This window comes from Protopterus annectens, chromosome 3.part0 (assembly GCF_019279795.1).
Source record: "Protopterus annectens isolate FY-2018-M chromosome 3.part0, PAN1.0, whole genome shotgun sequence".
NCBI lineage: Eukaryota > Metazoa > Chordata > Ceratodontiformes > Protopteridae > Protopterus > Protopterus annectens.
The window spans coordinates 1,881,441,616-1,881,446,445 of record NC_056731.1 but is presented as its reverse complement, the minus strand read 5'-3'; the positions used below and the strand labels follow the sequence as shown (position 1 = coordinate 1,881,446,445).

Genomic DNA, 4,830 nt, shown 5'->3' with positions numbered 1-4,830 from the left:
AGAAGATTACAGTGAAGGGAAAAGACACAGATGGACAATCCGTCCATCTCTCTGCTGAACATCCTGATTTCCTCTTCCCCTGTTCTGTCTACCACAAATCTTCTTCACCAGTTTATATCCTGCTTTCCTGCACATGTTCATTGACAATTACTTTTTAGTAGACGTATGCCAATGAATGAAAGGCATGCATGGGAGAATTTTTTTTATTTTGGACTGAGGGGGTAAGCAGTTCTGGCATATGGCAGAGTGAAGACCAACTAAAGATTTGGGGGACATAGTGAATATAACTCCATACAGTGGAGAATGGCATGTGTACTGGATGAGGTTACCTGACTGACAGTTTGAGAAACATGCTCAAGGAGATGTGGATCCGTATTTTTAGGAAATCTAAAATAATACAGATATGAGAGAAAATATATCCTGAACATAGAAAATGAGGGATGCTTTAAAACCTAAACTTGAGTGTATGGAGAAAACAGTGTTTCTTAAGTTTTCAGTCTGTTTTGTTATGATAGACAACAAATACAAGTTTGTGAAGTTTTAGTATCTTTTCTATTTTTCTTTTTGTTGTTATGTATGTGTGTATATTTGTCATTACTGACAAGAGTGGAGAGATTAATACAGTGGCTATACAGCCATATGGTAATTTAGGATGTTCTTCGTGTTTCACTGTTGCAGTCATCACACTTGGGTTATCCTGCCAGGGGTAGCCGTCAGTCGGCCTGAATATGTCAGTTGTTGTCACTTCAGGACTGACGTCAGGTCGTCAGTGGTATAAAAACAGGCAGCCGACATCATTACATCAGTCTTTTTTGCTGAGGAGCCCGAAGCAGAAGCAGTTCGCATGAGTGCCGGTCGGCCACTACCTGAGTTTTCATTTCCAAAATTGAATCCATTTGAAGTCTTCTAAAGCTAAGTACCCCGCTGGGGATCCTTTTATCTTGCTCTAACCAATGTCAGAAAAAGTTAACAATTGTCTCACCTGTGGAAAGCAAATACCACACCCAAATTTCCATTCTTACTGCGTCACCTGTTTAGGCCCAGACCAGGACGTACCTCACTGCCGGTTTTGTGCTTTGTTCAACACCCGTACCATTCATCTTCGGGCCCTGAATTTGTAGCCAAATACTTTCGTTCCTGATCTTCGTATTCTGAAATGGCTTTGGTAAGCCATCCAACTACCGACCTTCTGAACAAACGTAAGTATAAAGACAGAGACAGACTGCACAGGTCCAAAACTGCCGAGGACGCTTCCATTAAGCTAGTTGCCAGTTTGCCGGTACTCAATGAGGCACTTTCACAGCCCCTGATGCCTGCTTCAATGGATTTGAAGGCCGTACTGAGACCTGTTCAGAGTCTGGTATGTTGCAAGACTCTTCTTTGACTACGGAACCTGCGGACGACTCTAGCTTGGATGGGTCCGGAACCACTGTGCAGGCACCAGCTTCTGAGGAAGTTCTTTGCACTACTGATATTCGACACAAACCTACGACTTCTTTCGCTTCTCCAGTTCTTTCTAAAACTACCAAGTTTCTAAGGCCAAGAGTATGAGCTACACCTAAAAAAACGATGACCCAAACTCAAGCGCCTGCTTCCTTGCCAAAATCACAGATGCTAAAAATGGCGGAAGACCTTATCATGCTGATTAGGGGAAGCCAGGCTTCCCCTGCTAAAAGAAAAAGAGACCTGTCCCCAGCAGCTTTATCGACCAAGAGTCCGACGACTCTGAGGTTTCTGATTATGAAGACATGCCCTTATCTGCCTATGGGGATTCAGATGCAGAGGACTCCATTCCTTCTGCCTCCCCTCCAGAGGATTTTTCTTTTGGTGAAACCCTACATACTTTGAGAGAGCATTTCGATTGGGAATGCCAGAATTATCCTCAGTCCAAAAAGAGACTCAGGGAATGTTTAGACGTACCACAGCACAGACCCTTAGCTATTCCTCCTGCTCTGGATGTTGTGGATGATGTCTTTATGAAGTCCAGTATAACTCTTGATGCTTTACCCCCTGCTCCCAGGAAACCTGACAGGTACTACAGAGTCCCTGACTCACACAAATGTCTTTTCAAAAATCCTACTGCTGACCCAGAGATCATCTCCCAAGTACCTAAAGGAATAAAACCAACTACAGCTAAGAATCCCACCCCCTCGGACAGGGATTACCGAGCTTTAGACAGATGGGGTAAAAAAGTATACACCTCTGCAACTCTTGCCATTAGAACATTAAATTGTCAGTTCCACATGCTGAAATACCAGCAACATACTATGGAACTCATTAAGCAAAAATTATCTACCTTCCCTGACTGTGCAGAAAATAAAGAATTACAGGAACTTATGCATTCTACAAGCCAAGTCAGCAAGCATAACCTGCAATGTGGGTTTGATGCCCTAGAAGCATCTTGCAGGGCAGCAGTCACAGGTTCTGTACTTAGAAGGCATGCCTGGCATAAGGAGCAGACCTTGCCAGACCATGTCAAATCAAAATTATTGGATGCACCTCTGAACAAGGACAGTCTGTTTGGCACCAAACAGAAGAGGTTATAAAAAAGATGGAAGAAAAAGCTGGTTCCATGGTGTAATGGTTAGCACTCTGGACTCTGAATCCAGCAATCTGAGTTCAAATCTCAGTGGAAGCTGTTAAGGGCTTAAGTTTCCTCAAACTAGACCTAGGGGAAACAGACCCCCCTCAGACTACAGTCTTGAGGTATGCAGAGATCTAAGCAATGGAGTACCTCCACCTCTAAAACAGGGAGTACAAAGCCACCCCCTTATGGAAATAATTCACAATGACTTCTCAACTCCTCCCCTCACTTCTGCCCAATTGCTCATGCCCCTAGGAGGAAAGCTTGCCCACCATGCAAAAAACTGAACCTCCATCACCAACGATCAATGGGTCTTTAACATAGTATCCCATGGGTACAAATTTTATTTCCACACGCTGCCAACCCCAAAAGGGTTCCCAGACCTTCCTCCAAACCAGTGGGCAGAGTCACAAAACCAAGTTCAGTCCCTGCTCTCCATAAGGGAAATTCAGCCTGTTCCTGCAGAACAGATAGGCCAAGGTTTTTATTCCAGACTTTTCCTGGTGCCCAGAAAAGAGGGCACTTGGCACCCAATCTTAAATCTATCCATTCTTAACACCTTCCTGGTGGTACCAAAATTCAAAATGCTCACCTTGTAGCAGCTTCTCCCTATGCTGTCCAAAGATGCCTGGTTAGCCACCCTAGATCTAAAAGAGGTCTATCTGCACATCCCAATCAGGGACTCCTGCAGGAAATATCTACATTTCAGGGCAGGACCTATGCATTATCAGCTCTCTGCACTTCCCTTTGGCTTATCCACTGCTCCAGAGTTTTCACAAAATGCCTGGCTCCAGCCATTGCCTCTTGCGGACAGATAAATATTCAAATTTACCCCTACTTGGACAATTGCCTGATTCAGGCAGACAGTCAGGTAAAGCTGTTGCAGCATCTGACATTTGTAAAGGACCTTCTAACCTCCCTGGGGTACAATGAAAAGAACCCCAAACTAGTCCCCAGTCAAAAAATTGTATTCCTGGGAGCAAGGTTGGACACAGCATCCCAGACGGCATTCCTTACTCCAGAAAAACAAACCTGACAGGCTACTTCTCTCAAATGTCCACCAGAACCCAGTTATCCACAAGGAAAGTCCTACAAGCTCTAGGGTTCATGGCCTCCTGCATTCTACTAATTCCTTATGCCAGACTGCATATGAGGAAACTTCAATGGTACTTAAAAAGTCTTTGGTGCCAACATTCTCAGGACCTAGAAGCCATCACACTTATGATATCTTGTCTAAGGAAAGAGTTCCTTTGGTGGGCAGCAGCATGCAACCACAACAAGGGGCTTCCCTTTACACAACTCCATGCCACCCAGACCCTAACCCCAGACGCATCAGACTATGCCTTAGGTGCACATCTGGATGGCAGGTGCATTCAGGGCCACTGGAGCCCAAATCAAATTCATCTGCACATCAACCAAAAAGAGATGCTAGCTGTTCAGCATGCTTTGACACCTTTCAGATCCCTACTCTCTCCTGGGCATCTAGTAATCAAAACCAACAACACCACAGTGATGTGGTACATCAACAAGCAGGGGGGAACCCACTCTTACCCACTCTGCAGGCTCGCCATGACTGTCTGGAACATGGCCTCAGCCATGCATATTCACCCTCAAGCTCAATTCCTGCCAGGCAAATAAAACTCTCTGGCAAACAACTTAAGCAGAAATCTCCCAGGCCCACATGAGTGGCAATTAAACCACAACATCTTCAGCCTTGTGACCCAGAAATGTGGTACCCCGAAGGTGGACCTATTTGCCTCCGCCTACAACCACCAGCTTAGCAAATTCTGCACCAGGGAACCTCACAGAAAGGCCTGGAAAGTGGGTGCCCTATCCTTCCGTGGGCAAACCTCTCAATCTATGCATTTCCCCCTCTACCTCTTCTTACAAGAGTATTACTCAAGATAAAGGGGGAAAGACCAAGGGCAATCCTGATTGCCCCAGACTGGCCACCCCAACACTGGTACCCACTACTGTGCAGTCTGTCAACGTTGCCTCCATGGCATCTCCCCCAGATCCCAATTCTCCTGACTCAGCAGGACGGACAGTTCTTGCATCTGCAATTGCAGACCCTGAACCTTGCAGCCTGGCTTATTCCTTGACTTCTCCTCCAGTGGCCAGCCTAAGCAAGCAGGTACTGGATGTCATACGTGAAGCCAGATGACCCACTACTAGAAAATCCAGTGCTGACAAGTGGAAAAGGTTTTGTTCCTGGATACAGACTAAAGGAGTGGATCCAGCACATC

General features: G+C 45.6%; 1 non-coding gene across 1 annotated transcript; it reads left to right on the top strand.

The window, feature by feature from the left end:
- Positions 1–2,566: 2,566 nt before the first annotated feature.
- Positions 2,567–2,638, top strand: TRNAQ-CUG. The gene has a single exon. It is a non-coding gene; the product is annotated as a tRNA-Gln (tRNA).
- The last annotated feature ends 2,192 nt before the right edge of the window (positions 2,639–4,830 follow it).